We start from the raw sequence: 12,806 nt of genomic DNA on the forward strand, positions 1-12,806 counted from the left end.
ACCTACCTTTTCTTAACCGGGATTCAAGGGTGAGGGGTTGGGCTAGATGACCTCCAAGGTCCCTTCCATTTCTGTTCATCTGTTAAAGCAACTGTTGCACGACTCGGAACACACCGCCAGCTTCCCAAACTGCTGCTGGCTGTGGGATTCCTTCCACGCGTAGGAGGGGGGGGATCCCTGGTGGGGGCGCGGAGCGGTCCCCTCCCTCCCTCCTTCCCCTCCCTTGTTCTATCGCGGCGGCTCCCTTCCGCGGAGAAGAGGGAGCGCTCTGCGTACGCCCAGAGGCACTCTCGTTCCGGAGGGAGAAAGGAGGCGTGAGGCTCAGGAGCGGGGAAGTGGATGGGTGGGGGGGTGTCTGACGGTGCTGCTCTCCCACCCACCCACCGCAGCGCCCCCTCCTCTCCCCTCCACCTCTCTCCCTCTTTCCTTCCCGTCCCTTATTCTATCGCGGCGGCTGCAGCCTGCTCCCTTGCGCGGAGAAGAGGGAGCGCTCTGCGTACGCCCAGAGGCACTCTCGTTCCGGAGGCAGAAAGGAGGCGTGAGGCTCAGGAGCGGGGAAATGGATGGGTGGGGGGGTGTCTGACGGTGTTGCTCTCCCACCCACCCAGCCCCGCGCCCCCTCCTCTCCCCTCTCCCTCCCTCCCTCCGCTAAAGGGGTCCCGCCTCCCTTCCTTGCGCACTGCGCTCCTCTCCGCTCGGTTTCTCCAAACCCGACTGGGCGACGGGCGGCGACTCAAGGCCAAGCCGGGGGCGGGCGAGGGAGGCGAGGCGAGGCGGGGACGCGCTTGGGATCGCCCCCTCCTCTCCTTCTCCGCCCCCCCACCCCACCTTCCTCCTGCCTCCGCGGGCGAGCCGAGGCTGCTGCGCGTCCCGGGCTCCGCTGCAACCCGGGGCGGAAAGGACAGCCAGCCGGGCGCGCAAGGCGAGCCGCCCCGTCCCCGGTGAGTGAGCGGAGAAAGAGGGAAAGGGGCGCTGGGGAGGGGAGGGCGAGGGTGCTTCTGAGCGTGAACAGAGTGCCCGGAGGGCGAGGCGGACGGGATGGGGAGGGGATCGGACCCCCCTCGCCGCTTGGAAGGCGCAGGAGAGGATAGCTGCAAGCGAGAGGGAGTCTCACCGGGGAAGCGAGCCTCTGGGCATGCACAGAGTGCGCTCCCGGGGTGAGGGGATGCATGCCTCCTCGCTAAAGCGCAGCCCGCCGGGGCTTTGCGGGGAAGGGCTCGAGTCCCTCCGCTTCTCCGGTCCTTCCCCGGATCGGAGGAAGAAAAAACTTAAGTTCGGCTTTTCAGGCTGACGCCGCGGGTTCCTCGCTTTGCCCCGCGCAACGTTTCGGGAAGGATTTCGGGATCGCGACCTGCCGCTTGTCCTCCTTTGCAAGCGACCCAGCCCGATGGAGAAGATGCTTCCTCCGGTTGTTGGCCCTGGCCTGAACCCGAGTTGACCCGTCTTCGCCTTCCCACGACCTCCGCGAAAGCGGGTTGAGCTTTTGAACGGAGCTTTTTCCAGGATCGGGGACTCAGCCCCGCTGCTTGCTTGGCCTCTTGGCTGACCTGGGTTGGGTCGTTGTGCGAAAGCGCGCACCGGCCGCCGGGGTCTTTGCGGGCATCCTCCGCTTTGGAGCTCAAATGCAAGAGGCCACCACGCAAAAAATAATAATAAAATAAAATAAAATCCAAGCCCCAAATACAAGCCCAGGCTGGATTGAGCGTGTCCTGACGTGCAAAATGGGTTAAAAAAAATAAATAATTCTCTTTCACCCCCTTTTTCCTCTCTTTCAAACCCCCCCCCCCAAAATCTCAGCAGCCGCACATTTTTCTAGCCATGTGGGTGGGTGTGAAAGGAAGCAGGGTATTTTCCAAAGGGCTTTTGTTAAAAGAGAAAAAGTGTGGGGGGGAGAGATTTCTTAACCATCCAACCTGTCAGGTTGCTCCTGATGGCTGTCTGTCAAAAGACCCAGATGTGCTTCTCTACAAAAACTGGAAAAAAAAACTAAAAACCCAAAAACCCTGATTTGGGCGTTGGGGATTCTCCAATCCTCCTCCTTTCCCGGATTGTGAATGTTAAAAATGTGTGTGGCTTTTGGGGAACGATGTGCCAGGGAGAAGCTGGGGTGCGCACACAACTGGGGGGGGATCCTTTGGCGGTGTGTGTGTGTGTGTGTGTGTGTGTGTGTGTGTATGGCCAGAGACTTTGTGTGCAATGCAGCGTGGAGCCCGGTGTATAAAATGACTGCATCTGTGTGCCATGCGCCTGGAGGAAGAATGCGTCTCGAGGGAGCCCTGGTGGCCCAGTGGGAAGTAGCTTGGAAGCAGACAAACTGAGATTGCTGGTTTCTTTTTTTTAAAAAAAATTAAAAACTGGGCAACGAAGAGCGTCTCTGCTCCCCACCCTGTTCGGTGTGTCCATGCGTCCTCTTGGGGTTTTTTTTAATTTTATTTATTTTGGGGCAGGGAGCAGCTGCCTGCGTTGATAAATGTTGATGCCACACAATCTGTCGACAACTGGGTGTGTGCGCGCCCGCAAGCACACGCACAGAGGTCTGTGTGGGGAAGTCCTGCTTTGCAATGTGGCAGCTGAAAAAGGCCGCTCTTTTGCAACCGAGGGGGTCTTGGGTGGGAAGGAAAAAGGTTGGGCGTTTAATTTGAGGTGCATCCGTTGCAAGGTGGGTCTGCGCGGGTGAGTTTGTGTACACATGCGTGCAAAGGGAAGGTGATTTTGCAGGACCTGGTGTCGTATGGAGCAGGAGTCCTGGGTGTTATCGGCTTCTCTGCTAGCAGTTGTGAGCCCCCGAAGCGACACACAACACACAGGCAGGCCTAAAAATAACTCTCTTGCTAACCCACTATTTCCGAGCACAAAGGCCTGCTTTAAAAGATTAATAATAATCTTTCTCCGCCATACAATTCTTGCGTGGGGCTGGAGTGGGACGGGAGCAGATCAGAGTTGGAACAAACCCACATTTGGCCTGGATCTCTTTCCTGCCCTTGTGGGAGGGGTGGGTTTATCATGACACCAGAAACCTTCTGAGCCTTTGGCCAAAGCGAGTTGTGTGTAGGGGTCCTGTAGGACAGGGGTCTCCAACCTTGGCAACTTTAAGCCTGGAGGACTTCAACTCCCAGAATTCCCCAGCCAGCTTTGCTTCTGGGAGTTGAAGTCCGCCAGGCTTAAAGCTTGGCTGGCTGGGGAATTCTGGGAGTTGAAGTCCGCCAGGCTTAAAGCTTCGCTGGCTGGGGAATTCTGGGAGTTGAAGTCCGCCAGGCTTAAAGCTTGGCTGGCTGGGGAATTCTGGGAGTTGAAGTCCGCCAGGCTTAAAGCTTGGCTGGCTGGGGAATTCTGGGAGTTGAAGTCCGCCAGGCTTAAAGTTGCCAAGGTTGGAGACCCCTGCTGTAGCAGGCAGTTCCAAAGACTCATTTGCTGTTGGGACTGGTAAATGAATGGTTCGTGCGACTCCAAAATGTCCTCTACTTACAACTAACTGGAATAACGAGATTACTTTACGACTAACTGGATTCACTAAATGATGCTTCTCTCGACTTGCTTGGTCCTCACAACAACCCTGTAGAGTAGGCTAAGCAGCATAGCTCCCTGGCTAAAGGGGAGTAGGAGTTTCTCAGTCCTTTCTCCAGGCTGGTGGAGATGCATGTTCGGACAGCGATTCTCACATGTTCCTGCATGTGTAGTCCTCGGGTTATGGCCACAGCCTGAGACCACAATTTCGGCTGCTAAGCAAGACAAGTTGTTCAGTGAGTTTTGTCCCCATTTTTACGACCTTTCTTACCACAGATATTAAATGAGTCGCTGCAGTTTTAACGTTAGTTACGCGGTTGTTAAGTTGAATCTGGCTCGGCAGAAGGTTTACAAAACATGACCTGGGGACCCTGCGACTGTCGTAAATATGAATCTGCAGCCGAGTGTCTGAAATTTTGATCACCTGACCGAGGGGCAGGCTGCAACAGTTGTAAAGTGTGAAAAATGGTCATCACGGTTGCTTTTTTTTAAGTGCCGTTGTAACTGAACGGTCACTAAACGAATGGTTGTAAGTCAAGACGATCTGTATTTAGAGGATAGAGCCCAAGCGAAGTTGCAAAGGAAATGGCAACGTTTCTTGGGAATCAGGCTGTTGCTGTACTCAGTGCCAGACATAAGGTGCCCACTCAACCCTTCTGAGCATTTGATTTCCATAAATTGATCTCTATCAGGTTCCCCACTTTTGGGGGGCATTTTCTTCTTTTTCCCTTTGCTTTCATCCCTCCCTCCCTCCCACCTTTCTCCTTCCTTCCCTCCTTCTTTCTTTTCCCTTTTCCCCATCCTTCCTTCCTTCTCTCCCTCCCTACCTCCTTCTTTCCTTCTCTTTTCCCCCATCCTTCCTTCCTTCCTTCCCTCTCTCCCACCCTTCCCTCTCCTTCCTCCCTCCCACCTTTCTCCTTCCTTCCCTTCTTCTTTCTTCCCCTTTTCCCCCATCTTCCTTCCTTCTCTCCCTATCTACCTCCTTCTTTCCTTCTCTTTTCCCCCATCCTTCTTTCCTTCCTTCCTTCCCTCTCTCCCTCCTTCCCTCTCCTTCCTTCCTCCCACCTTTCTCCTTCCTTCCCTCCTTCTTTCCTTCCCCCTTTCCCCATCCTTCCTTCCTTCTCTCCCTCCCTACCTCCTTCTTTCCTTCTCTTTTCCCCATCCTTCTTTTCCCCCTTCCTTCCCTCTCTCCCTCCTTCCCTCTCCTTCTTCCCTCCCACCTTTCTCCTTCCTTCCCTCCTTCTTTCCTTCCCCTTTTCCCCATCCTTCCTTCCTTCTCTCCCTCCCTACCTCCTTCTTTCCTTCTCTTTTCCCCATCCTTCTTTCCTTCCTTCCACTCTCCCTCCTTCCCCCTCCTCCCTCCCTCCCACCTTTCTCCTTCCTTCCTTCCCTCCTTCTTTCCTTCCCCTTTTCCCCAACCTCCCTTCCTTGCTTCCCTCCCTCTCTCCTTTCCTCCTTCCTCCTTTAAGACTACCCGTGTTTCCTCCAAAATAAGACCCTGTCTTATATTTTTTTGAACCTCAAAATAAGCGCTTGGCCTTATTTTCGGGGAGGTCTTATTATTTTGGGGGAGCATGGAGCAAGATGGGGCTCCTCTTGCCGTCTTACCTGATTTCCAGCTCTGCGTTTAAATATTTTCGGGGAGGGCTTATTTTTGGGGGAGGGCTTATTTCAGCGCATGCACTCAAAAGCCCGATTGGGCTTATTATCAGGGGAGGTCTTATTTTCGGGGAAATGGGGTTATTTCTATCTGTTAACTCAGCAAAGCTGCGTTCTAATTTATCGCCTTTCCCCGGACACCTTTGGTTTCCATCTCTGTTGTTGGGTGAAACTTGGTGATGATGGCTTGACTGCTTAGCTGGGGCAACTAAGAGAATTAACTACAGTTTTACACCTGAAACTTAATTTTGATCTTGGTTTGTCATTTTGTTTGTTCTGGCTCTGAATGCAAAGTAAAATGCAGTGAGTTTGATTCGTTTAGGATTCGGGAGAACGCCGACATTCAGTAGGCAGTGAGTTCCCCTGGATCTCGTCATTTGACTTTCCCAACTCGTACATCGGGGGGACTCAATGGAGACCCAGATATCTGGACTGCAACTTCCATAACGGAAGCCCTGCAGGGGATGCTTGGAGATGTAGTCCAATGCATTTGGTGTGGGATTCAGCGGGCAGACAGAGACCAGAGACGAGCAAAAATCTGGGTGCAAAACATTTTGTAAAAGTTTTGGTGGGATTTCTTAGGATTTCCCCAATGTATTTTTCTCTTTTCAACATGTGGCATGTGACCTTACAGATACTCTTCCATTTACCGACAGTCCATTTAGCGACTCTTTGTAGTTACAATGGTAGTGAAAAAAGTGGCTCGTGACCGTTTTTCGCACATCTGCTGTAGCATCCCCATGGTCACGTGATAAAAATTCGGATGCTCAGGATTGGGTTCATAGTTATGCAATGTCCTGGGGTCATGTTTTTGCGACCTTCTGGCCAGCAAAGGTCAACGGCAAGCCAGAATTCATCTAACAATCGTGTGACTCACTTAACGACTGCGGTCGTAAGAAAAGTCATAAAATGGGGCAAAACCCCCCACTTAGCAGCTGTCTTGCTTAGCAATGAAAATGTTGGGTTCAAGAACTACCTGTATTTGGAAGCTTGGAAGCTGTGCAGAGTGGCCTTAAATTCATCCCTTGAGTGGGAGCCGCAAACAAAATTCACTCTCCCCACTGAATTGATCCAGGAGCTGATTTGATCTCTGATTTGATGTTCTTAACTTTTACTCCTTGGTTTCGCTTTAAAACTGTGACCGTTGGATGTTGCATTTCCAAAGTCTGATGGGTGTGAAGTGGCAAAGAAGCTGACAAGTTTATGAGTGGCCCAGGCCAATGGTGAAATCCAAATTTTTTTAAACTACTGGATCTGTGGGCGGTGGTGTGGCTTGGTGGGTGTGGCTTGGTGGGCGTTGCAGGGGAAGGATAATGCAAAATCTCCATTCCCACCCCACTCTTGGGGGAAGGATACTGCAAAAATCTCCATTCCAGGAGATTTTGCACTATCCTTGCCCTGGAGTGGGGAGGGAATGGGGATTTTTTCAGTATCCTTCCCCCTGGAGTGGGGTGGGAATGGGGATTTTGCAGTATCCTTCCCCCTGGAGTGGGGTGGGAATGGGGATTTTGCAGTATCCCTTCCCCCAGAGTGGGGTGGGAATGGGGATTTTGCAGTATCCTCCCCCTTGAGTGGGGTGGAAATGGGGATTTTGCAGTATCCTTCCTCTGGAATGGGGTGGGAATGGGGATTTTGCAGTATCCTTCCCCCTGGAGTGGGGTGGGAATGGGGATTTTGCAGTATCCTCTCCCTTGAGTGGGGTGGAAATGGGGATTTTGCAGTATCCTTCCTCTGGAATGGGGTGGGAATGGGGATTTTGCAGTATCCTTCCCCCTGGAGTGGGGTGGGAATGGGGATTTTATTTATTTATTTATTTATTTATTTATTTATTTACTTACTTACTTACTTACTTACTTACTTATTTATTTATTTATTTATTTATTTATTTATTTATTTATTTATTTATTTATTTATTTATTATATTTCTATACCGCCTTTCTCCCGTAGGACTCAAGGCGGTGTACAGTCAAGAAAAATATAGACACACAAACATCATAAAATTGCTAATTAAAATTATTACTTAGTTTGGTCAATTAAATAAAACCCAGAATTAGATAACATTTAAAAAATTCATTCACATGTTCATATGTTTAGCCCCGCTTGTTGGAACATGAGGGTCTTGAGGGCACGGCGGAAAGCACGAAGGTTGGGGTATTTTGCAGTATCCTTCCCCTGCCACGCCCACCAAGCCACACCACACCACACCCACCAAGCCACGCCCCACAGAACCGGTAGTAAAAAAAATGTGAATTTCACCACTGTCCTACATCTTGTGTGAAGGCAGCTCCCGTGTTCCCAGTTTGAGATAAATGCTCTGATTCCCTTTAATTTCAACCACGGGGTATATGCGCATCCCCTGTGTGCTGCAGTTTCTTCCTAGGAGCTGAACTCCTTTTGCCAAATGAAGGAAGAAGGAGAGGGTTTGGGCCTGGGAGCTCTGGCCAGGCAGCTTTATGTTAGCCCACCCCCACCCCCGAGGCGGGCTGCTGGACATGTCCCATCGGTCAATCCTGCGTCATGTGCTGGCAAAGCCCCCGGATTTTAGTGCGTCTTTCAGCATTCCACAACTGCTTCGGGATGGAGGTGGGGTGGGGGGCGCATGGGTGCGCAGGGAAAAAAGGGAGAAAGCTTCTCCGGTGTGCACACACGCGTGTGTGACTTTGCACCAGGGTTCTCCAAGGACACTGGAGCAGCCTTACATGTAGGAGGACGCGTGAGCCGGCTGGCACAAGGCCAGGGGAGGAAAAAAAACACAAAACCCCGCTTTGCTGCTTGTAGCCCTTTGTTCCCAAAGGCTGGAAATTTCATCCTGCATCTTGCAGGGAATGCAAAAGCTGTTGTGCGTGGAGATGCTCCATTCACGCTGTGGGGGGTTTGAAAAGGTGCAGGGGGGCTCAAGACAGCACAGTTGCCGCCTTTTAAGAAAGGGGGTCAGATAGTGGTGGGGGGGAAGTACATTTATCTGGGGACGCATGTTCAGAGATGTTTCTCTAATCCCAGTTGTCTTGGGCAAGGCGGCAGCTTTCCAAGGCAAATACCCTGCTGAAGAAATCGGCCGCCACGTTTGATTTTTATTCTTTTATTTCTCCTTCTCAAATAAAGAGGACGCCCGTTTTAGGAAGGCGGGCTATATTGTGATTGCTAATCATGTTTATTATAACACCAAAGAAGGAGAGGAATCCGGGGCCATCCTAACGCTCGTCGGCAGCCCAGTTGCCAACCGGAGAGGATGCTGAGGCAGCCAGCTGCCTGACCCAAAAACACATTTTTCTGAGGCTTAAAAAGGCAGGAATAATTACATTGTCTACTGCATTATTAATGCCGGAGTCTGGTCCTTCGGCGTTTCGGCTTGGAGCGGGAAGAAAATGCAGCAATATTTGCTGCGTTAGGCCAGGCAAGTTAACAAAGCAAGACGGTGACTTCCGTCCGGCTTAACTACAAAGCCCATGGTCCCAAACTACAGGTATGCTCCACTTAACAATAGTTTAGGAAGCGTTCAAAGTTACAACAGCACTGAGAAAAGGGATTTACGACCGTTTTTTCACAGTTGCGGCCTTTGTAGCATCCCCATGGCCACGGGATCAAAATTCAAGATTTTTGGCAACTGACTCATACTTACAACCGTTGCCATCACATGATTCCCTTTTGCGACCTTCTTGACAAGCAAAGTCAATAGGGGAGATCCAGATCCACTTTACAACCGGGTGACTGATTTATCAACTGCAAGCGATTCATTTAACAACGGTGGCAAAGAAAGAATCGGGAAAACGGGGCTAAAACGGGGCAAATGTCTCGGTGAGCGACAGAAATTCGGTGCTTCTATTGTGGCCATAAGCCGAGGACTTACCTGTGTACAGGTAATTCTGAGCAGAGGTGAGGAATTTTTGGAGAGCCATCGCTTTCCCCACTCCTTACCACTTTTAAACAATTTCTGGAAGCACCAGCATGCTTGCTTCCATACTCCTCAAGCCACCAGCAGGGCATGATGGGCATTGTAGTCCCACTCTACCTTCAGGAGGGCACCAGAGCTGGAAAAAACAGATCTTTAACAGGAAGGGCCAAGTTTGAGCCCAGTCCAAAACTTCCAGAGGTGCCTACTCTCTCTGCTGCATCTTAATGAGGAAAAAAAAAAACCGCTCTCTGCACATGCTCAGAGACCGCTCGCTGGTTCCTGAACTTTAGCCAGGGGATGTTTCCAGAATGAAGGCCTCATTCCCAAAGCTTGCAAAATTGCAGATGACATAGTAGGCCAATATCCTGTTACAAACAACCCCGTTTCTTACATCCGGTCATTAAAAAAATGTTGTGCATTTGTCCCCCGTGACTTAGGAGAGCTGTTCTTGTTTTTTGAGATTTGCAGCTGCACAGATGCAAAAAGGAAACTTGCTGGGGACTGTCCGGCCTCCGCTTCCCAGAGTGACCAGGGATTTGGGGAAGCTTGCAAAGCGGGACCTGAAACTTCAGTCATTTTGGTCAAAAATAAATAAATAAATAAATTTCAGGATCAAGTTTTTGCAAGATCACTAGAAAGTTTGCAAAAAAATAAAAAAGGGTTTGCAATTGTTTAGTTTATTGTCATTGCACATGTACAACGAAATTAAATGCTGTCTTCAGTGTACATTATAATGGTGGGTTTCACATTTTTTTACTACCGGTTCTGTGGGTGTGGCTTGGTGGGCGTGGCTTAGTGGGCATGGCAGGGGAAGGATACTGCAAAATCCCCATTCCTTCTCCAATCAGCTGGGACTCGGGAGGCAGAGAATAGATGGGGGCGGGGCCAGTCAGAATTTTTACTACCGGTTCTCCAAACTACTCAAAATTTCTGCTACCGGTTCTCCAGAACTGGTCAGAACTTGCTGAAACCCACCTCTGCATTATAACTATAAAAATAAAAACACAAACATACATCCTTTACAGGGGTGGGTTCTAAAATTTTAAAATTCTAAAAGTACATGCCAGTTTCCAAGCACCCAAATCTGGATCACCTGACTACGGGGATGCTGTAGCCGTCCGTAAGTGCGAGGACCAGTCATAAGTGGCCTTTTTCAGTGCCGTTGTAACTTCAAATGGTCACTAAATGAATGGTTGTAAGTCGAGGACTACCTGTACAGACATCTCTTTAAGATTGGTTGGCTGGTCGGTTTTACACCTGGTACCAAACTTTAAACACGGTTTAGCAAAACAGCAAAGCTGTCCGAATTCACAACAGCCGGTGAATTGTGTGAACGTTAATGTTGGTGAAAAGGAAACACACAAATTGTTTGAAAGGCACAGAAAACGACAACTTGAACACAGAAGAGCAAAACAAGTCCTCGACATACGACCACAATTGAGCCCAGGAGTTCCTTTGCTCATCAAGACAGTTGTTAAGTGAGTTTTACCCCATTTTACGGCCTTTCTTGACACCGTGGTTAAGTGAATCACTCCAGTTGTTCAGTAGGTCACAGGGTTGTTAAGTGAATCTGGCTTCCCACGTGAACTTTGCTTGACAGATGTTCGCAATGACCGCGGGACACTACAACCGTCATAAATAGGAGTCAAGCATTTAAATTAGGATCACATGACCATGAGATTGCTGTAATGGTCATTAAGTGTGAAAAATGGTCATGTCACTTTTTTAAAGTGCCGTCGTAACTTTGAACAAATGTTTGCAAGTCTAGAGCTACCATTTTTCAGGATACGTCCCAAATCACTGTGAATCCACTTGGTTTTGAGGCTGCAATATTTTCCTTCTTTCTTTTTCATGTTTTAGAAATTATGTCGATGTCAGCAAGGAAAGAATTGAAATCTGCTAACGCTGCATGCCTTTGCTTATGGAGGCTGTCCCTAATTTTTCTTTTTTCTTTTTTGCTTTCAAATGAAACCAAAAAATGGTGTATCATTTATTCCTGATTTATGCAATTCTGCTCCAGGCTTTGTCCAGTAATCAGTTTTTTTCATGCGATCTTTCTATAAGCAACCTGGAATATGCGTTTCTTTCCTAAATATCCAGGTGGATTGGGACTGGAATTCAGAGATAGCACAAAATAGGTTTTCCTCTAAAAGAAATCTTTTCTTAACTCCCAAAGAGAAATACGCATCTAAATCCATTTTTTTTTCCCAAACAATGCCCGTTTCATTTGCAAATGTATTTTTGGTGGGTTTTGTCTGAGTTGACTTCTGCGTAAGCATTTTTGGGGAAGTGCAAAATCTGCACCTTTGAGCAATCAGGAAAAAATAAATAAAATTGAATAGGCAGGTCAGAGCTTACAAAAACTATTTTCTAAAAGGTATTTTTAGCTTTGGAGGAAGTAATAATTTCATAAACCCGAGGGCAGAGTTTTAACTGAACAGTTGACAGGTTCAGCCACCCAAATGTTCCTTGCCTTCCTAAATACAGGTAAAATAGAATAGAATACCCTGTTTCCCCCAAAATAAGACCTCCCCTGATAATAAGCCCAATTGGGCTTTAGAGCGCATGGCAATAAGGCCAAGCGCTTATTTCAGGGTTCAAAAAAAATATAAGACAGGGTCTTATTTTCAGGGAAACACGGTAACAGAGTTGGAAGGGATCTTAGAGGTCTTGTAGTTTAACCCCAATTTTGAAACCAAAATTTCTCTTGCTAAGCAAGACAGTTGTCAAGTGAATTTTGCCTCATTTTACGACCTGTCTTGCCACTGTGGTTAAGTGAATCGCTGCAGTTATTAAGTGAGTCACCCAGTTGTTAAGTGAATCTGGCTCCCCCTTCTTCCCCCATTGACTTTGCTTGTCAGAAGGCCGCAAAAGCGGATCGTGTAATTCCGGGACACTGCAAGGGTCATAAATACATGCCAGTTGCCAAGTGTCCAAATTTTAATCACATAACCATGGGAATCCTGCATTAGCCGTAAAGTGTGAAAAACGGTCATAAGTCACTTTTTTTCAGTGCCGTTGTAACTTGGAACGGTCACCAACTATTGTACGTCAAGGACAAGCTGCATTAAATCACAAAGTTTCCCATGAGCTAAGCTGGACCCTTGGCAACAGATACAGGTAGTCCTTGACTTATGACCCCTTCGACTGTTCAAAGTTACAACAGACACCCCCGCCCCCAAAAAAATCTACTTAGGACCCTATTTTGAAGTTATGACATCTGGTCTCATTTTGGGGGCTTGGGCAGGCAGCTCCCCTGTACAGCCATTTGCAATGTGCCATAGTCACATGACCATGTTTTTTTTAACCTTTTTTGTTGTTTACTTACCATTTCCAGCAAAAAACACCCAATGGATAAAATTGGTTCGTTTAATGACCATCATTCACTTACTGATCACTGCAAAAAAAAAAAAATCATAAAATTGGATCAAATCCAGTGATGGGTTTCCCTTACCTTTACTACCGGTTCGATCGCGCGAAGCAAAAGAAGCTTCTGCGCATGTACAGCAGTGGTGGGTTCCTCCCGGTTCGGCCCAGTTCGGCCGAGCCGGTAGCAGTGACACCACCGAACCAGTTCTCTTTGTCTCTGCAAGCCTGGTAGACCAGTACCTCTGCTAAATCCTAAAGAATTGTCACATGATCATCAAGCCACACCCACAAAATAAGCCACGCCCACGTAACAAGTAGTAAAAAATTTTAGAACCCACCCCTGACGCGCAGGGCGTATTTGATGACTTCTGGGTGGATAGGC

General features: G+C 48.7%; 1 protein-coding gene across 1 annotated transcript in view; it reads left to right on the plus strand.

Moving 5' to 3' along the window:
* The first annotated feature begins 857 nt into the window (after window positions 1–857).
* RASGRP2 (RAS guanyl releasing protein 2) overlaps window positions 858–12,806 on the plus strand; it is a 61,020-nt gene continuing 49,071 nt past the window's right edge. Inside the window, exon 1 of the mRNA XM_070951553.1 lies at window positions 858–941. The gene's annotated coding sequence lies outside the window, so the exon portion shown is untranslated. The remainder of the gene's footprint in view (window positions 942–12,806) is intronic.

This window comes from Pituophis catenifer, unplaced genomic scaffold (genome assembly GCF_029215685.1).
Source record: "Pituophis catenifer annectens isolate HBS135680 unplaced genomic scaffold, rPitCat1.0.hap2 SCAF_10, whole genome shotgun sequence".
Classification (NCBI taxonomy): Eukaryota; Metazoa; Chordata; class Lepidosauria; order Squamata; family Colubridae; genus Pituophis; species Pituophis catenifer.